Source organism: Sceloporus occidentalis, unplaced genomic scaffold (assembly GCF_023333645.1).
Source record: "Sceloporus occidentalis isolate IW3139 unplaced genomic scaffold, rSceOcc1.0.p SCAF_5, whole genome shotgun sequence".
Lineage (NCBI taxonomy): Eukaryota > Metazoa > Chordata > Lepidosauria > Squamata > Phrynosomatidae > Sceloporus > Sceloporus occidentalis.
This window is the reverse complement of record NW_028316985.1, coordinates 19,079,316-19,101,471: the sequence shown is the minus strand read 5'-3', so window position 1 is coordinate 19,101,471 and position 22,156 is coordinate 19,079,316. Positions and strand designations below refer to the sequence as shown.

Below are 22,156 nucleotides of genomic sequence, written 5' to 3'. Positions count from 1 at the left end.
TCCAACTTATGGTGACTCTAATGCAAATCTATCATGGAATTTTCATGGAAAATTTCATCAGAGGGGGTTTGCCATTGCCTTCCTCTGAGGCTGAGAGAGTGGGTTTCATGGCTGAGCTGGTTTTTGAACCCTGGTATCCAGAGCCCTAGTCCAGTGCTCAAACCACTATACCCTCTAATGTTAGCTGGATGGTCACTGGACAGAGAGCGATAATGTACATATTATGGAACTCCATGCCTAAGCAGCTGTACCATCTGGCATCTGTCTCATAATCTCTCCAGTGCCAAGTAATTCAGTCATCTACTGTTTGGCTTTTAATAATATCTGAGCGAACCTTTAGCAGGTATCTGCCTATCCTGTTTTGTGATTGATTTTAGTTCTCCTACTGGCTCTGAATTTTTTATACTGGATTACTACTGTTTGTGCAGTCTGATTTTATGCTGACTGCTACTGTTTTCATTGGGTTGTTTTGAAACATATGTAAATAGGTTGGGATAAATAACTAATAAACCCATGGTAATAATGTCATATGAAAATATGAAGCACAGGTTATCTGGGAGAACACCAAATAAATGTAACTTGGTGGAAAGTGAAAAAGTGTCTCAAGTCTCTTGAGAATACATTAAAGTAAAGATGCTTAAAATGAACCTAAGAAAGACAGTTTCCATAGAGCTGTAAGCAAACATAGAGAATCTGTATTAATGCCTACAGTGTTAGGTTAGTGTCATCTAGTAAAATTGTAGAAATAAAATTAGTAGCACTAGAAACTTGTGTTATCGTGTGTAAAATCACCTGTGGGTAAATATGAGACTGCTGTAATGCACAGCCCTGTATTTTAAGGTTGAGCTAAACTAGATTTACTTTCAAAAAGTTACTTCATCCCATGTTTTTGGGTGCTTTTTAATTTAAGTTGTTTGTCTTAAGAAGAATAGTACTCTTCAGCATAAGTTTTTTTCATAAATATAAAATTTAAATATCAAAATAAAAAAATTAAATATAAAATTTCCACTCAAATGGAAAACATTTTAATTTATCTTGTTTCGTGAAGCAAGACAAATATTTTGACGAGAGAAGCTACCTCATTCCCTCCTTAATGTCAGGTTAGGAGACAGCTGCTCCTTTCCCCCTTTCTCCAGTTAATACATACAATGTATTATTTCAAGGACATAAGCAAAATCCATATTTAAAGAATTGGAGAGGTCAGTTAGATAATGAGCTTCAATACCATTGTCAGTTTTTTTAATTAAATTATTTGTTTGACAGAATCATGTAAGCAATAGCTGCCATTCACTTTTGAGTCTTCAGCCATCACTACTACCACCATTTCATTCACTTTTGCTGCTGTTATGATTAAATTATTATGTTGCCAAAGGCAGAAGATTGGTGCCAAAAATCCTTTCTATAAAATTTTTCTTTAGAAGCACTAACGCTCTGGTAGCAGTGGTTTTTCACTTAACTTTTAATAATGAAATAAAATGTTTAACGTTTGTTCAGTTAAGTTCTTTTTCCAATAGTTAAAACTGACATTAAAGCAAGTCAGAAGTTAGCTTTGCAATTTTTGTAATATTCAGCTTTACTGGAAGACTCATAAATACTGTCACTCTGCAGCAAGATGGCCATATACCAACAAAAGCCCTTGAAACACATTTTAATGTAGAATACATATTCTGGTTTCAGTATGCTTATGAAGTGCTCCTTGGCATTTGATATTTGAAATATATTCTCAAAAATATGAGGAAGAGAGAATTCTACATTATGAGAATCTGTTTTCAATGTTTAAAGACAGAAACATACATCAAAATCTAGTAGGTAGCTTCCTATTAAGAGAGCCTTAGGTTTTAATTCTGGGATTGTGAAATTCACATCTCCCACCAAAGATGTTATTTAAAAAAAACAACATTCCTGTCAATTTCCTCAGGACTGCCCTTTTGCTATTTAATTAACCCATTCAGCATCACGTCAGAGTTCACCTTTTATTATTTTAGCCACTAGCTTCAAAAGTCCATATCCATCACTGGCTGCCCTATTTATTTATTTATTTATTTATTTATTTATTTATTTATTGATAGTATTTATAACCCACTCTTCAGCCACAAAGTCTCTCAGAGTGCCTTACAAATTGTTAATTTGACAGTTCCCTGCCTTTAGGCTTACAATCTAAAAAGACATGACACAAATGGAGAAGCAAATTGCAGTGGGGAGGGGGGACCAAGTCCAGCAGACACAGATATAGTGGGTGTAACCTTGCCTCCTGTTTACTGGATTTCAGTTTGTGATGTCTGACAATGTGAAGAGGATTTTTGGAGAGGTGAGAGCCACCATTAAATTTACTGGACTCCTGCCTTTCCTTACTGTTGAAAGCAGCCAGGTGGGGACTGGCTGAATGGGAAGGAGCAGTAGTTTATTCCTCACTGCAGCAATGCAGACTTCCATCCTACCTGAAAGAATCTGTTGTGAGGCCATTACTCATTGAAGGTGGTGGTGGTGGAATCCCTTTACCCCACCACGCAATGCTGTTAACACTAAGTCTCCAGTATTCATTTTTTGTGCGAGGTTCTAGAGCAGAGATTGGCAAAGTGTGACCCACTGGCCACAGAAGTCAAAAATTGTTTTGCAAATATGTGTGCGTGTGAGTGTTTAATTGCCTCTAAATGCCCTCTGAGAGGTTATGGAGGCATTTTCACCACATGTTTTGCTTCCCAGGCCAATTTAATCCCAGGACAAACCTTTTTTTGAAACAAGAAGTGACTTCCACTCACTTCCTTTTGTTAAAAAAAAAAAAAGGCCTCTCCTGGCTCTAAAATGATCTGGGGGGCTAAAAATATGGCAGAGATGTACCCCACACCCTCAAGAGGGCATTTGAAGGCAAAAATGAGGGAGGGAAGTTGTGAGAGGATGCAGTGGGAATGCAGGTTTCCAAGATCTCCTTATGGACTAACGTGGCTCGTTAGTCTTTTACATAGCTTGTCCTTGTTTTAGAATCTAGTATAAGAGGTGCCTTCCCAACTTCAGGGATTCCTGGATGAGACAGATTATTTAGATTCGTTGTCATCTGGCTTTGGCCCTGACTCTGGAACACAGACAGCTTTGGTGGTCACTGACCACACCAGGAACTGGGCAGAGGGAATGTGTCCCTATTGACTCTGGTTGACATCTCAGTGGCTCTCAATACCATTGACCATAGTAACCTTTCCAGTCTCACTGGATTGGGACTTGGGAGAACTTTTTAAGAATAGTTCTGGTCTTTGTTGGAGAGATTGACTCAGAAGGTGGTGCTGGCGGATGCCTATTCAATGACCTGGCCGTTGTTGTCAGGTCTCAATTCTGTTCCCTATACTGTTCAATATGTACATTAAACTTTTAGAAGAAGTTATCTGGAATGTTGGGGTTTGGTGACACCAGTATGTTGATGATACTCAACTCTGTCCCTTTTTCCATCTAATTGCAAGGAAATTGTTTTTGTACTAAACCAGTGTCTGCTGTCAATAATGGACTGGATGAACGTGAACAAGTGGAAACATAATCCAAACAAACTAGAGATGCTCTTGGTGCATCAAAAAGCAAATAATAAGGATTCGGCCTGTTTTGGATGCTTTAGGTATGTGGTTTGGGTATACGTCTAGATTTAGTCCTGAGCCTGGTTGTCCAGGTAACAGCAGTGGTCAAGGGTGCATTAGCACAGTTAAAACTAGCATGCCAGCTGTGCCCATTCCTGGAGATAGGAGATCTGTCCATAGTAACATATGCCTCGATTACATCCTGTTTGGATTACTATAATACACTTTATGGGTAAGTGCCTCTAGAAGCTGTTCAGAAATTTAAGTGGATCCAAAATGCTCCGGCTAGATGGCTGCCCAGGTTAGTTAGAGGAAACATATAACTCCCTTGCTGGCACTGCTGCACTGATTCCCAATACATTTCCAGGCACAATTGAAAGCCATTACTTATAAACCCCAGTATGGCTTCGATCCAGACTATACGAAAGACTGCATCTCCCTAAACATGCCTGCCCAAATCTTAAGAACTTCAAGAAGGACTTTCTCTGTGTCCCACAACCACCATCACCATATGGTTGGTCTGAATACAGGAGAGAACCTTCTTAGCAAAAGCAGTAACATTTACTTTTCTATATCACTTTATGGTGTTAAGCATGCCCTAATCAGTTTACAGTGTGTTAGCCAATTGCGTCCAATAAGCTGGGTATTCATTTTACTGACCTATAAAAGTATGAAAGGCTGAGTAAACCTGGAGCCCTGCAGGATCGAACTTACAACATTTTGACTGCAGTATCGGCATTTAACCACTGTACCACCAGGGCTCATAGTGGTTGCTGCTTCTTGGTGATCTTTGCGAATCATACAAATAGATTGTACTGCGCCTGCGCAGTGCTGCTCAGAAAACTTCCGGAATCACTGGGCAAAGTTAACTTTGCAACTTTTTGGCGGTAGCTCCGCCCATCCTTTATAAGTCCCCTGTCTTCCCACTCTTTCCCCAGTTCCTTCTTTCCGCCGTGTTAGCTGCTTTAGGAACTTCGCTTCTGCTATCCGCTTGTTTCACTGGAATTCTTGACCACAGACTCTTTGACCATTCTTGATCTGACCACCTCGTGTTTTGTTGACCATTCTCTGCGTTTTTAAACAACTCCGATTTGGACTGTGTTTTGGCTACGATGTCTCCAGCAACCTTCGAGAAGTGTGACGTCTGCGGGGGTAATATCCCGGACATTCTTTTTGCCTTCTCTGCCTCAGGGAGGCTCACAACCCCAAGACTTGTGCTCTCTGCAAGTCAGTGACTCCGCAGGTGAGAAAGAACTCTCGCCTTAAGGCTGCCCTGTATCAACAGGCTCTTTTGCCTCTGTCAGCCTCCCGCTCCACTTCTGCACCTGCTGCATCGGAGTCATTACCTGCTCCTTCAGCTTCTGTGGCCCAGAGTTCCTCCACTGAGCCAAATGCCACTGTCCCTGAAAGGAATGTTGGACCCGAAGGAGCACACCAGGTGAAGTCCAAGTCCTCCAAGAAGGACAAGACTAAACATAAGAACTTGAGCTCCAAAAACGTTTCAGCCCATGACAAGGATTCGGTCCCTGAAGGATTCGAGCTCCAAATCCTCTGCTAAGAAAAAGCTTTTGGATTCGGGAGAAGGTACTCCTCATGGCTCTTCTCATTCTAAGAAGGCACGCACCAAGACTCCGGAGGGCTCCCACTCAGCCTCCAAGGAGCATGCCGCCTCTTCTGTACCCAGACGGGACTCGTCAGTACCGGTCGGCTCCGAACCTCTTTAGGCCCATCGTACGCCAGTTTTGGCTTCGGTCTCCTCTCCGCCGGCGACATTGGCCTTTCACCGAGTCTCGGATGAAGAAGTAGAACCCACCATTCTGCCTGTCATGTCACCCCGCAGAGGCTCTTCTCAGGATTGTCAGTCTCCCACGCTGGTTCCTCGAGTCCAGGTTCACCAGGAAGAGATTCACCAGCCTCCTCATCTCCTGGAGCAGGAGGACTCAGACCTTTTTTATGGTAGTGAGTTGGACAAGTATTATGTCCGTCGTCGCTTGGGTCGTACATCCACTATTTCATCAATGCCAAAATCCACATCATTGGTGAAATCTGCCTTAGAACCAACGGCTCTGGTCCCGTCTACTGCCTTGGTACCGACATCCCATTCTGCTGTGGTCACCACTACCCAGACCCTACCCTCGGCTTCGCATTCAGTGCTTTCGGGTGACGTCTCAGAGCCTGACCATGACGGGTCCCAACATGACTACCCTCGTGCATGTCATGTTGACTCAGGCTCCTCGGATGAGGCTGGCCATCAATCTCCTCAAGACCTGTTTCAACCCAGTGCTTCGTCTCCCACTGATGACATCCATACTTTTGCAGAACACATAATCAAGATGGGGAGCGCGTTGGACTTCCAAATCACCCACACGGAGGACAATGTCGCCGACCACATTGAAAGGTGGGTCCATGGCAAGATCCCTACGTCAGCGTCCATCCCGTTGCTGCCGTCCTTAGAGAAGATTGCCAAACACTCTTGGGATGCACCGGCTTCTGTAGCGCCCATGACCAGGAAGATTGAATCCTTATACAGGATCTCTCAGTCTCAATCTTCTTGGCTCTTTGCTCATCCCAGGCAAAATTCCGCTATTGTTGAAGGCTCCCAGCAGTCCTTCACCCCAAAGACTTCCACCTTGCTGGCAGACCGAGAAGCAAAGAAAATTGATGGCCTGGCAAAGAAGGCCTATGCCTCCTCCGTTTTCGGACCCAAGGTAGCCAATACAATGTCTGCATAGGAGCATACATACAGTGCTTGATGGAGAGGATTTCTCCTCTCATTCCGGACGTCCCAGATGACACTCGGTGTCCCGACTGAGATCAGGGATGAGGCCCGTTCCATTGGAAGCTGGCTGATCACATCTGCCTGTCAGTCCACTGATTGTTCAGCCAAATCCATGGCAGCGGCCATCACCTTGAGGAGACATGTGTGGCTTCGCTCTTCGGATCAGAACCCAAACACAAAAGCTGCCATCAAGGACATGCCATTTGACGAAGCTGGCCTGTTCAGTTGGGAGACAGATGAGCGCCTGAACTTCAAGTACCAGATGAAGGTGGCTGCTAAAAACATGGTATGTCCACCCTTCACAGTCCTTTTCCTGCAGACAGTTTGGAGGTAAGTGACAGTGGTATGGCCAGGGCCAGCGGCCTTTCCAACAGGACCACCAATACCAACAACAGGAGCACCAGAGGCAGCACTACCCATCCCAGTCCTCTTCTTCTGACTGCCGCCAGCCCCCTGCTCAGTACCGAAAGAACTACCGCAAGCAATATACCAACCAGCTACTCCTTCCGTGACATCTTGAGGCCCTTTGACACCTGGCCCACTTGACTTCTGACTCTTGGATCCTTGACATTGTCTGTAGTGGTTATGCCCTCAAGTTCTAAGAGCTCCCTCCAACTGGAGCTGTTGTTTCCACCCCACCCACCCACCCCGACACCCTTTTTGACAATGTACGCTCTCTCTTGGCAAAGGGCGCGATCTCGCCTGTTGATCCCTCACAAGCCCCTAGATCCTTTTTCTCCAGATACATCCCCAAGACCAGTGGTGGCATTAGACCAATCTTAGACTTGACTCCTCAACTCCTATTTGGTTTACCATCGATTCCGTATGGTAACTCTCGCCTCTATATTGCCCTTATTACGCCAGGGCCTATGGTTTGCGACGGTCGACCCGAAGGACGTGTACTTCCACGTGGGGATTCGAGAGAGTCACCAGAGGTTCCTGTCCTTTACTGTCGGTCCCAACATGTACCATTATAAAGTCCTTCCCTTCGGCCTCTCCACAGCTCCGAGGGTTTTCACCAAGTGCATGGCTCTAATTGTGGCTTATATTCACCAACGAGGCTCCAGGGTCTTCCCATATCGGGACGACTGGCTCCTCGCAGCTCCCTCCGTGGGCAAATTGTGGAAAGACGTCGACTTCACCTTGTCGCTCTTCCCTTCCCTCGGACTCGTGGTGAACTTGAAGAAGTCCCATCTCACCCCATCCAAACAGATCAAGTTCATCGGCACCGTTCTTGACTCCGAAGACTGCGTCGCTTATCTCCTTCAGGACCGTTTCCATGCTCTCTGCACTGCAGTCAGGACTTGTCTCGCCCACAGGCGAATGAGGGCCAGCGATGTCCAAATAGCCCTGGGACACATGGCCTCCATGACCTTTGTGACACCGGTAGCTCCGCCCATCTATTATAAGTCCCCTGTCTTCCTGCTCTTTCCCCAGTTCCGAAATTTACGCCGCATAAGCGACATGAGAATGAGCCAGTGTAGAGCAGGACGCTGAGGGGAGGACGGGCGGGATTTGTATGTATTCGCAGATGACCACTCGAAGAAATACCATTACAGGTGAGCAACCTGTCCTTCTCCCCACGGTAAAACTCCTTGCCATGGCAGACTCAATTGGCCCCGTCTGTGATTTATTTATTTATTTATTGCTGATAATCAAATAACTTTTTATTTAAACAGACTTTCAGTGTTTAACTGAATAAAAAAGAAGAGGGGGGAGGAAAAAAATGATTGTGGCAGCACTTTTAAGACTCACTGGTTTTTATTTTAACATGAGTATTCATGGATATAAACCCACTTCTTCAGATGCAGTACACACTGATATTAAAGCCTCAGGTTATAAAGCATATTTATACAATTGTAGGAATGACATAGAATGTAAAAGGATCCGGAAATATGCAAAGGATCACTTGCCCTACATTTTCAAAACTGTTTTTTACCAAATTTTTTAATTGTATTTTGTTTCAGTCTCATATGTAAGCCTCTTTGAGTCCCATGTTGGGAGAATACAATAAATTAATAATAATTTTTGAAAAGTTAAAATGAAAATATAAATAGGTGTAATATTATAAATAGATATAATAGAAATATAATAGATAACTCTTTGAAATACCTTCTATAATACATTCCATAGAGGTTTGCATGATAAACTTCATTTTGTGGAGAAATTATTTGAAGGGCTGATCAGGTATCTGAAGAGTATCAGTGATGCATTTCATTTTATAGTCTTTAACAATGAAAAATTATATAGGAAGACAGATCCTAAATTTGGTTATTTTTGCAAATACGATCACATGAACTATGTGAATTCTTAGACAAGCTATTGTCTAGCACTGGCATTGGCATTAGCTGAAATTTGGCAAGAACAAGTTCTCTCCTCAGATGATGCTTATCAGTTTTCATTAAATGCATAGCATTATAGTAAATAGCAAATCATTTTGCAGTTCCTCAGAAACAGAAAACCAATTGTGTGTGCCAAAGTTATAACCAGTTCTTCATTGGCTCTGGTCACATTTGGGATCCAAATAATCTACATTTAGAAAGGCAAGCATTTTTGCTCTCAGAAGTTTCTAGCTTTACACCCCTGCTCTAAGTAGTAGTTTGCATTTTACTGTATTTACTCATATGTAAATCTTGAAATGTTTGTTAAAAAAAAAATGGGTTGACATCCACAGGTCAGTGTTAGTATTATACCTTAACTCTTATCAAAAAAGGAATCGTCTCCTTCCTTGAGTAGAGTGGCAAAAAGCAAGAGCTTAGTCTGTCCCTGGAGAACCTAAAAGAAGCACTTGACCCCCTTTACTCATTCTGACACAACACCACTTCTAGCTTTTTGAATGCTTGGATGGGAAAATAGTGAAAGCAATGGCACTTCCTCTCAAAGGCCCACCAAGAAGGGTCAGTAGCGATTTTACATTTTCCCAGGGCAGACTAAACTCGCTTTTCACTGCTCTGCTTAGAGAAGAAGATAGTTTCTTTTTTGATAAGAGTAAATACTGTACCTTAACTCTTGTCTTTATATCCATTTTGACATATGTGTGTTTTCTTAGCCCTGCCCACGGCTGGTTACCTCCCCACACATCATATAGCCACAAAGTTGTTTATTATTATTATTATTATTATTATTATTATTATTATTTATTGTAGTTCCTTTCTCATCCATCAAGCCAGTTTAGAGTGAATACAGTTATGCCTGCCAGAATTTTGGAAGTTCTTTGGCATTGTTTTTCTTCGCTTTGTTCTTTACATTCTAAGTTACATATGCCTAAGTTTTACCCTTAACTTATTCATGGGTCATATAAAAATGCATAATTTTGGCTCTAAAACCTGCTGCCAATTTATATATTAGGCCGACTTATAAACAAGTATATATGGTAGTTCCCTTCTGACCATCACAAGCACATCAGTTGGAGGTATTTGTACAGAAAACTGCCAAGATGTCCATGAGAAAATGGAGATATGTCACTATAACTAAAGAAAGCTGCATTGTCTCATTTGTTTATCTTAAAAAAGGGACTCATGGGATATACCTTATCTATATATTCATCTCTCTTGAAAGATTCTTAAGCAACATGAAGGCATAATCCTCATTTTTTTTAAAAAATCTGTTTTTATTTAAATCATTCTGGTACTGATACTTTTGAAATAAATTTTTGTTTTTATACTTTAAAACTTATGGCCCTTTTATGTCTAAGATTCTATGTTTCTACAGTTTCTCATAGCGTTCTGGGGAATGGTGAGGCAACATCCTACCCCAAACTAGAGAATCATAAACAGTTTATTCAGTTATTCTGTGATCCTTGGTGATGGTAGTATTTTAAGGTCAGCTAGACAGCTGAAGTAGTATCACAAATCACTGGCAAAACCAGAGAAAGAGGGAAGGATGAAGGAACTAACAGGGGGGGAAAAAAACCTGAAAGCCTTGGCTGATTTATTAGCACTGGAGATTCTGAGTGGGATCAGGAAAGTCAAAAGTTTATAGAATCCCCACAGCATCATAAAAAGCAGAAGACCTACAAGGGAAAGGCAAATCAGGTTTGATTATTGGAAAGGGGAAAAGGAAGAAGAAGGAACAAAAGTTTTTATCAGAATTGTGTACTACTTTGACCATCGGGAAATAATGCTGAGAAAGATTAAACAGATGGCCAAACTGGAGCTGACCTGAATCCAATTTTCCTCAGGTCTCCCAGTCAAATGCCACTCACTGAAACTTAAGCTGCATTCCCTTTCAGACACAGAACAATGTGTTCAAAACAAAACAAAAACTTGGGAGTAGGTATTGCATAAGGCATAGTTTTCCAGTTTTACCTAATTTCCTCTTCTAATTTCCAGTTCCTTCCTCTCAGGCAGGTTCCCTGATGCTCAGGGACAGTTGCTCCTCAAAAACGGAGCTTAACTGTGGCATCCCTCAGGGTGCCATCCTGTCCCTGATGCTATTTAACATTTATATGAAGCCGCTGGGAGAAATCATCCATAGACATGGGGTGGGGTGTTATCAGTACGCTGATGACACCCAAATATATTTCTCCATGTCTAGGGCATCAGAGACAACGACAGATGGCATTTCTCCCCTCAGTCAGTGTCTTGAGGCAGTAATGGATTGGATGAGGGAAAACAAACTCAAGCTGAATCCAGACAAAACAGAGATACTTATGGTAGGGGCTCCTAAACCAGGTATTGGGCTGCAACCTCCAGTCCTAGAGAGGTTCATGCTCTCCTCAAAGGACTGTGTTCGCAGTCTGGGGGTGCTTCTTGATCCGTCGCTTCAGATGAGAAATCAGGTGAATGTGACGGTCAAGAGCGCCTGCTATCAACTTTGGCTGATACGCCAGCTGCGCAGTTTCCTGGAATTGGATGACTTCAAAACTGTAGTACATGCACTGGTAACCTCAAGACTTGACTTTTGCAATGCGCTCTACATGGGGCTACCCTTGTGCCTAGTCCAAAAACTTCAATTGGTACAGAATATGGTGGCCAGGTTGAACACTGGAACATCTAGGAGTGACCATATAACACCAATATTAAAGTCACTTCACTGGCTGCCTATTAGTTTTCGAGCACAGTACAAGGTGTTGGTTATTACCTTTAAAGCCCTACATGGCTTGGGCCCAATCTATCTAAAGGATCGCCTATTTCCATATAATCAGCCCCTTACTGTCAGGTTCTCTGGGAAGAATTTATTGCTACCTATAAAAACTAGACTGACTGCAACTTTCCAGAGGGCCTTTTCTGCAACCGCTCCCAGCCTGTGGAACGGCCTGCCGGACGAGATCCGTCAAATCACCAACTTACAGTAGACAGCTTCAAGAAAGTTATCAAGACGGATCTCTTCTGGCAGGCCTTTCCAGAATAAACTACTTGGTCATGTGATGATTGCCCCCCCACACACACACACAGACACATTTGTATTATGACTCTGCCACTTTTATTGGTTTTAATTATTATGTAATTTTAAATTCTATATTGTTTAATTGTCTTTTAAAGGGGGGATATTTTGTATATATGGATGTATTTTTACTCTTGTAAGCCACTTTGATTGTTTTTAACAAAAAGGGGGATAGAAATAAAAGTTTTTTGTTTTTTTTATTAATGCATACTTGTTTGTTTTCTTAGAGAACTTGGTAGAAATACAGCATTCTAGTTACAGAAATGGAAGTAAAGATGAGGGATTATATGGAGGACATGGATATGTTGTGTGTTGTGATGGCAAAGCCATCTTATACCATACAAGAGCAGACAGTTAAGCTGCAACACAATGACGAATTTGTTGTGTCTTAGAGTGGTCAAAGTGTCTTCGTTGTATAACCCAAGTTCTTCAGAACTGTTGGACAGCAGTCCCCATCATCTCCAACTAGTATGGTCAGTGGTTGGGAAGGTTGGATACAACATAAGACATCTTGAAAGAAAGTTAGGGGAAGGCTGCTGTGGATGATGGTTTGGGGTTGAGGAACAATAGCTCTGTAAGGTTATCTAGTGAGTGGATAACAGAGGAAGCAGAGGAAGTAAATAAAACAGCAGGTTCTTCGCCCAGTTCTTTACCCCATCCATTATATTAATTTACAATATTACAGTCTTTTCCACGGATTCTTTATGCAGAGATTCATCCATTCATGGCTTGAAATTATTTTTAAAAATATAAATTTTAAAAAGAAAACATTGATTTTGCTATTTTGTTTAAGGGACGCCATTTACTACTCCATTGTATTTAATGGAACTTGAGCATTCATGGATTTTGGTATCCATGGGAGGGGGGAGTCCTGGAACCAAAGCTTAGCAGATACCAGGGGCCCATTGTATTAGATTAATTTGACAAATATGAAATTAAAATGACTAAAACTAGAGGAAGATTTTCACTAAAGTTAAATATTTGATTCATATCCTTTGCAAGGTGTGTCCAAAGTACAACAGTCTCAATTCAGCCATCTTAGCTTGTAGTGAGAGTTCAGACCTTTGCTCTTGGATGTCTTTGGCAGTCCATGATATTACAGTTATATAGCTTACAGTTGTAAACTGTTTAGACACTGCTAGTTCAATATGAAGCAGTATATAAATAAAGCTGTTTGGTTTTTGTTTGTTTGTTTATCTGTAGAACTATGCTCCAGGACCAGATTTCAATTGAGTTGTTTTTCTTCCTTTCATCTTTTTTCACTGTGCAGCTTTCCCAACCATACATAGAACTCAGAAATACAATGAGATGGATGATTTTGACTTTTGTATTCATTGATACATCCTTACACTTGAGGAGCTTGTTTATTGCCTTCATAGCTTTCTTCCCAAGGCCTAGTCTTCTGATTCCTTGGCTATAGTTTGCATTTTGATTAATGAAGATATAGGAAAAAATTAAGGTCCTCCATTTTCTTAAATGTCCTACATTTTGGGCTGAGTTTTGTCCTGCAGTTGTCCTACAGTTTGGTCTCGAATTTGTTCCACATTTTGTCCCTGGTAATAGTGGACAATTATGGCAACCCTATCTAAAGGCCTTGTGATGGTAAACCTCAGAAATCCAAAGCACTACGGACATCAGAGGAAAATCTCTCTTGTCTGTGGCTTTTACTGACAACTCTAAACTGCAGAACACATCTTTACATTGTGATAAACTATAATCAACATCAAATGATTTGAGAAATATGTTGTGACACATATCTGGGAGATAAAATGTACACAAGCAGGCTGAGTTTTTTAGAGTTACATTAATTCCAGAATAAGTGTCTTTCTGTACATACAGCAGGGCTCAACTGTGACTTATAATCCAAATGTACTGGCTTGCACTCATCAGCACATCTGGAGTTTGTTAGATAGCTTTCAGCATTGTTTTCCTGGAGCAGTATTATTCACTCTTCCAACTCCAAATCAGTGGGGCCTCTCAACCACTATTCTACCACAAACCAGTTTAAGCAACATACTACCTGAGGGGAGGGCATTTAAACTATAGCCAGAATATATGGTAACATTTGCACTTCATCCATTGAATGATACAAGGAAATGAAAATTGACAACCAAGCTGGAATAAGCAGCTCAGTTTACTAGAATGGCCTGGTAAATGGTGTTATAAATTCATCTCTATATTAAAACTCAGTCCTGCAGCTACAAGCTTAGAAACATTAAATTAAAACAACAGTAATGGCATATCTTCTTTCTGAAATATTTCTCCTCATCCAAGCTTAAATATAAATGTGCCCAGAAATTAAAGAAGCACAATGTCTTTGGCAGAACTCTTTCTTTCTCTTTAAGAGTAACCAATTTGCTCGTCAAGTAGGTAGGAATATGATACTGTGTGAAGAATGCGAATAGGGAACTGAATGAGAGAATCCTTATAGAATACTACAAAATATTTAGTCATTACTGAATTTAACTTAATTCAAGTTGGTACTGACATGAATTTTGAAATATGTCCTAATTAATGGATTTTGAAGACTTGGCCTCGAATACTATATCCTATGTCTGCACAGCTATCTGTTATTATGCTGGCATACTGCACTTTATTCATGATTGTGCAGCAGTGGATGGGAAGGCAGAAGAAGACTACAAGATAGACATCCCAAGATAGGATCCACATAGGATGGAGCCATGAGAATTAAAGTAGTGTCAAACTGTATTAATTTTGCAGTGCGTCAGCAGCCCAGATTATTCCTAATGGTTAGGTGGAATCTCTTTTCCTGTAGTTGTTGTCAAATTAATCTAATACAATGGGCCCCTGGTATCTGCTAAGCTTTGGTTCCAGGACCCCTCCTCCCATGGATACCAAAATCCATGAATGCTCAAGTTCCATTAAATACAATGGAGTAGTAAATGGCGTCCCTTAAATGGTTAAACGGTTTACAACTGTAATCTATGTAACTGTAATACCATGAACTGCCAAAGACATCCAAGAACTGCTGGACCTCTTACGCTTTCCCTCCACCACTCCCTTCTCCTTTTGTGTCATGTCTTTTTAGATTGTAAGCCCGAAGGCAGGGAACCGTCTAATTAAAAATATTGTATGTACAGCGCTGTGTAAATTTACAGCGCTTCATAAATAAAGGTTAATAATAATAATAGTAATAGTTTGAATCCATTGGTCCATGTCCTAGTTTCTGGTGGTGCAGTGGTTAAATGCCTGTACTGCAGCCACTCACTCAAAACCACAAGGTTGCAAGTTCAAGACAAGCAAAAGGGCTCAAGCTTGACTCAGGCTTGCATCCTTCCAAGGTCGCTAAAATGAGTACCCAGATTGTTGGGTGCAAATTAGCGTACAGTTGTAAACCGCTTAGACACTGCTTAGGCGGTATGAAGCGGTATATAAATGAAGCTTGTTTGTTTGTTTGTTTGTTTTGTTTAGTTTCTGAAGTAGCAGAAAACAAGCTTGCTTCTTCTTCAATGTGACATCCTATCAAAAATTTAAACATGGTGATCATGTTACCTCTTAACCTTCTCATCTCAGCTGCCCCTCATAGGGCATGAGTTCCTTGATCAAAATCAAACAGCTAAATTACATATTGTATTCGCTTCCCCTTGAGATAACATTATGGCAAAGACCCATAAAGCATGGGAAAGAAGATTTTCAGGGAAAACCAAACCATGTTGGAACACCACCTCAGAGCTTGAAGCCGCCCCTTCTTGCCCATCTGTTCCTTGCCTAAATCCTGTTCGGAAAAATTAATAATAAATTTCCATTCATGCTGCAAGTGCCTCAGGCTGGAAACTCCATGGCTGACTGACAGAATATGCATCAACATATCAGGATCTCTAGACCAAAACCTAGCTCCCTTCCAGGCAGGTTCTTTCCCGAGCACATAAAACTAAAAATTAAATGCATGACAAATGCAGAACAGTATTTCTGGCTTTTGAATCAGTCATCCAAGCTTTTCCATATTTAAGGAAGCATAGAACTTCTTCCAAATGTTGAAATTTGGATCCCTTTATTTGTGTTCTAATCTCTAGAGCAGCAGAAAACAAACTCACTCCACCTTCTACATGACATCTCTTCAGATATTCAAAGATGGCTGTCATGTCACCTCTCTTATTTTCTCCAACCTTAGCATACTCCAGCTCCTCATATGGCTTGGTTTCCAGACCTTTGATCATTCCTTGGAGTATGGTGAAGTCTGTTTTGAAGGTTTTCCCTCCAATTAGCAATAATTACCGGGAAAACCTAATGTGAAAGCCTGTCCAGACATGTGTGCTTTGATTTGAAACACCGTTCAGGAAATAATGTTCACCATTTATTTATTTATTTATTTATTTGTACATTTTTCTCGATACATTTTGCTTGGGTGAAACTGATTCTGGATCTTTGAGGGAGAGGCTAGTTAGTCACTTTGCTTATCCACTAGCAATTTTTAATATCAGAAAAACCTATCTCACTATAGTTATTTCACAGCTGTTTAAATATGAAATTTTAAAAACTTACTACTAGTGCTTTTTTTAAAAAAGTAGACTGCTCACTTAAACCAAATGGGATATGAGTATAAAAAAATAATGATTTAGCATATGTCTCAAAAAATTCTGAAAGTAGTAGAAAATTGTGTTCACCCTATATGAGGAAACCTGTGATTACTGGTAGTCTTCTAAGACACACCTCTCTGCGTCCTGATCTGTATAGATGTCACCCTCTCCTTGTCGCTCCAGAAAACAGGCTTACTAGGCTTTAAAAAAAAAAAAGTACAAAGACAGCTAACAATATTATATATTTTTTAAAAAGTAGAAGTGAGTCAAGACTGTCATTTTCTTTTAAATTAAACCATTTTGGATTATTTCTCTGCCAGAAGTAATAGCAGGCACAAATAGTTTTGTTTCTTTAAATAATGTTGCTATCAGCACTGTTTATATAATGCAGACACAGGAACATTCATGTGTGCATACAGAGTTGTTCCTAGTCTCTTGCAGACAGCCTGTGTTAAGCTGACATTGAGCAGTCCCCATCACTTTAGAATCCAGGAATTTGTATCTATTGGTTTCTTTTTCTTTCTCCCTTCCTTGCAAGGAACAGTTCCTGGAATTGGGATGCGGATAGTTGGTTTTTTCTGTCAATGCATGACACCTTGAAGCTTTAGGAAAATTGCTGGTTTATAAAAACAAAATGTGAAATTAAAAAAGTAATCCTAACAGCCTAAAAGGTGTAACTGTTTTTAATCTTGTAAGATCTTTGGGGAAAGGGTGGGATAGCAACAACAACAACATGCTTTCTGAACCTTCTTGTAACAAGAAGGTTCAGAAAAGTACGTTCTAGAGTATCCTCTTATTGGATATGAATAAGGATCTCAATTGAATCTGAATAATTCACTTGCAAATCAGAAACAGGCAGCATCATTTCGATGTGGTAGAAGTGATGATATAAAACTTGTCGTGATTACCTTGAGTCTGCTTCACCATGCTTTTATGATAAAAGGTTTTTTTCCTTTGCCTTTAAATAGCTGTCATTTTCACCAGTTGTTAGTGAACTGTCATTAGTGAAACTAGTCTGCTATTAAAGTTCCAGATAACAGTGGTAGAATATTTAATTAATAAATTCAGGTAGCTAAAACTGGAATTCATGCCTTCATAACTTACATAATTTTTCAACTGGGTTAGTATAAATCTGTTTTTATGGAAGGTATGATTTGATTTAATTTAAAGAACCACAACTTGCGATACACCAAGTCAAATATAGTCTTCCAAGTTATAGTCAATGAAGGGTTTGGTTGAGCTTCTTTTTGATCCAGGAGCAAAATCACTATTAACTGGGATAATCACAGTTGTCTGTGATGAGCTGGCATCTGGGGCATCTACCAAGGCCCACAGCCCTACAGGGGTCATTGCAAACCTTCTTGACTGCAACTTTTCCTCTGGATATCACTTCCTGCTCATCTGTCTTTCCCAGCTGTATGAGTAGAGAAAAGAACATTCTCCCCCCATTCACCCTGACCTCTCCTGCTCAGCAATATTGTGGTCTGGGCACAATTGAGTACCCAGTGATGACTCTGGTGAGGAGGAGTCCAATTCAGAGTAGAGGCTATTAAGGGCATCTTGCCAGGGCCCCCACAAAACTTGGATTCTGCATTGCCACCATACATAACTAATGATTTGTGATTGGGTATGTCCCAGGTTACTGTTGCCTGTCCTTAACGATGGAGTGAAGGTGGAATGGAGCTGAGAATCCTGTATTTCTGTCATAAATGTCTCGGTTCCTTACAGTAGGTTAGCACAGATTATATTATTTAGATAGTTATTAAACAATTACAGTAATCGTTTGCTCTTTTTATATTATTGTTTTACTTCATACTAGATGTCATTTTAGATGCACTGCAGTATAGCTATACAAGTAGTTCATATTTTTGCATATGCTTCCTATCACTAAAATATGTATGACAGCTGAACTATTTCTTATAACGTCTACCTGCATTGCTGAGCTGTACTTCTCAATTTTCTTTCAGCTGGCAAAGTAACATGTGCATTGGCTCCAAATTGCCTATTTTCATTAGGTTAATTTACTTAGTGCTAGAAAATCCAGATGAGGAAATTGAAATTATAGACAACCATACTGACACATCATTAATTTCAGGGCTGTTTAGATCTTGCCATGTGTCTTTTGAAATCCCTTACTTCAGCAGTTTCTCCCACTTCTCTAAAAAGACCCCTAAAATTCCTGTTCTGGCAATTAAAGTTTTAAAATGTGAGTACACAAAAGACACATCAACAAGATTTATTGTGCTATAAGAGCAGGTACTGTTATCAAACCTCATACTCCAAAACACAGTTGCAAGTGTTTCTGCTGCAAGAGCCAATATGGTGCGATAATCAGGAATTTGGACTAGGGTCCAAAACATACTGCAGAAATAATCCCATTTGAGACTGCATTAAGTGCCCTGGCTCCGTGCTGGGGAATCCTAGGAATTGTAGTTTACTGTGGCATCAGAGCTCTCTGGCAGAGAAGGCTAAATGTCTCACAAACTTACAGTTCCCAGAATACCATAGCACTGAGCCAGGATAGTTAAAGCAATCTCAAACTGGATTATTTTTGCAGTATGTTTTGGACCACTGTCTCTGGACATGTCTTGTCAAGTCCCTGCTCAGCCATGGAACTCACTGGGTGACCCCATGGCAAGTCATTGTTTCCCATCATAATGAGCTTCATTGAGTTGTGAGGATAAAGTGGGGAGGAGAGCCATGTATACCACCTTGACCCCATTGACAGAAAGGCGGCATATAAATGTAACTTATAAATAAATATGAATAGGTTGTGATCCTTGCTTTAACGGAATATCTAAAATATAATTACTATATATTAATAAGCATATACAAAGCAGTATGCTTAGCATCTGTCAAGTGTAGTAGCCCTTTCAAAGGGAACTACTGTATAATTTAGTCATTTTCAGTCTGTTTGTTGTAATGGCGAAGCTGAAAGCAGGTCACGTTGACTATATTAGAAATGTCTTCAGATATCTTCAGAATGCTGGGGAATTTGAAGCCACTGGGTCTACAAATTATTACTGTGTTTGCCTTTCTCCCCCCCCCCCCCCCCATACATACACCTGATCCTTTGGATTCAGTATGGAAGTAAGCAACTCTCTAAATACCAAGCTTTCTAAATACCAAAGACATCTTACACTTGGAGTAAAGGCTTTACTTCTTATATCTGCACTCCCCCCTCCCTGTGTATATATATGCATAAACACACACATGCACACGTTAAATTATTTTTGCCCCATCTATCTCTCCATGTTCCCCATTTCCTAGTAAGCTTTGGAAATTATGTTTGTCAGACATAGGTTTGTTTATGACTTTAAAGCTTGCAAGACAAAGAAGACAAGCATACTAATCAAATAAGGCATACAGTATGTTCTTTGCTTCCTTCCTCCTATTGGTGCAGAAGGAACAGTGGAGAAGTTCTTCCATAGATATGTAATGTAGGCAGCTGGGTCAGGACAATGGCTGCTTTTATGAATTGATAATGAGTGGCCTGTGCAACAAATCCCTTACGTTTATAGGCATTTTATCTGTCTAGGACACCTCCTACAAAGACTGACTTATCAGCTGTTTTAAGAAAACATTCATTGCATGAAATCTTTTTGAGCTGTATTTCAAAGATATTCTAGACTCCTTTCTGTATACTTTATATGGATGTGGAAAGTTGTTTTGCTGGTGCTTGATATTCAATACTGCTGCATTCTTATTCCCATATAACCACAAACAATTCTGTGTGATGTTCCAATTCTAAATTAATGTACTTTTATTAATGTGCATTCTGACCTGATAGTTTTTGGCTGAAAGCCATTGAAATCCACAAACACCAAGACAACTTCAACAGGAAAGAAGAAACCCTTAAAGTTAGCAAAGTTTGGCTACCAGTCCTGAAAAACAGTAAAATCAAGACCCAGCAAAATCCAAAAGGAAAAAAACCAGCCAGGATCAGGGGTTTTCCCAGCAGACAATGATCAGATATTTATCCTCTTTGCATATGCTCCCACCTTGAAGCCTTGCATTCAACAACAGAACAATACACTGATTAACGTGGAAATCATTCCTCCCTATACAGGGTCACACAATATATACACACATACATACAACATATACCCCATTCTCTTCCATACCAGCATTCTCTGAAGATGCCAGCCACAGATGCTGGCAAAATGTTAAGAATAAACTCTTCTAGAACATGGCCACATAGCCCAAAAAACCAAAAATCTTAAGCACCGTTTATAACCTGGCTTATCCTGGATCCTTGCTTAATAATGTAAAAATATTGCATATTTGCATATTGTAATGTCTTTAAAATGTACAGTGAGCCCGCACCATAAGCAGGCTCATTATAGGCAGCTTACAGATTACGCAGAAGCCACCGGGACATCGGGAGAATGGTGCCCGCGCCCATGGCTACGTGGCATGGATGAGCCCCATTATATCTAATGTGGCTCAAGCATATGCGCTTTTTACCTTACACCCTAAGGCAAGGGTGGACTGTATTAGCTCCAGTGATGGCTTTTACCAATTACAACAGGCTATACATTTTAAAATTAAAATATATACCATAAGGTCTCAGAGACAGCTGGGGGCCAGGAAAAGGACGGGGGGAAGAGGAATGACCGGTGTGCACCCATTACTCCTCCGCAGCAACCTTTCCCAGCTCCCAGCTGCCTCCAGAGGGACAGCTGGGGGCATGGAAAGGTTTGGGAGGAGGAGGAGGAACAGCGCGTACCTATTCCTCCTCCTCCCCAGGGACCTTGCCTAGCCCCCAGTTGCCTCCAGGGGGACAGCTGGGGGTTGGGAAAGCTGAGGAAGGAGGAGGAACAGGCATGTGCCTATTCCTTCTCCTCCCCAGTGTCCTTTCTTAGCTTCCAGCTGCCTCCGCTGGGAAAGCTGGGGGTTGGGAAAACTCAGGAGAAGGAGGAACGGACACTCGCCCATCCCTCTTCCAGGCCTTTGGCTTTTAGCTGTCTTTCAGAGACTGCTGGGGAAAGGTGGGGGGAGAAAGCCCACCCCAGAAGTCCTGCCCTGAGAGAGCAGAAGTCCCGGCATTAGGTGCTACCCGCTGCCAAAAAAATAATTAATTCAGGCACGCAGCCCTGAAAAGGTTAACTATTACTGGCATAAATTAAGCCTCAATCATACAAATGGAAGATCTTTGTCCCTCAGAGTCATGCTTTCTGGCATAATGCACAAAGAAGTAAACCTAAAAGACAAGTCATTTTATGACATTTTCACTTGAAGAGTTACAAACAATGTCTGTGACTTTTAGCCACCTGCCAGGAACCCTTTTTTTGACTAGCAAAAAGCATTTAATGAAGTCATCACAAAATATCAATTGCATTTATTTTGGATTTATATTGCAAAAAAGGAGAGCTGACATTCAGTCAAACATGTGAACCTGTGTTTTCTGGTTCTTGGTATTTGCTTATTGTAGATTATCTTTGATTATGCACCCAGAAACACTCCTCTCCACGTGGATATTTTTTTATCTCACAATTTGTTAGAATTTTTATTGGGATTGGGAGGGGGGACTACTAAGGCATTCAGTGGAAGTTTTTTTATAATAATAATAATAATAATAATAATAATAAGTTTTATTTCTACACCGCTATTCCAAAATTAGATCACAGCGGTGTACAAAACATTCAATATACAATACAGGATAAAAATACAATGATCAATACACAATTCATACAAAGGTTAATAAAACATTACAGAATACACATTCCATATTAAAATCGCTAAAACACAACCACGCCAGCTGGAATATTTGAAGTTATCACATAATTATAGGGAAGGATCATGTTAACATGGGACTTCGGGGAAAGCTTGATGAAATAAAAAAGTTTTCAATCTCTTTTTAAAGAGATCTAAAGTGGAGGTGGCACGGAGATCCT

General features: G+C 40.7%; 1 protein-coding gene across 9 annotated transcripts in view; it reads left to right on the top strand.

The window, feature by feature from the left end:
• Window positions 1–22,156, top strand: part of LOC149311727 (ELKS/Rab6-interacting/CAST family member 1) — a 266,847-nt gene that overhangs the window by 208,200 nt on the left and 36,491 nt on the right. The gene's annotated exons all lie outside the window — the stretch shown is intronic.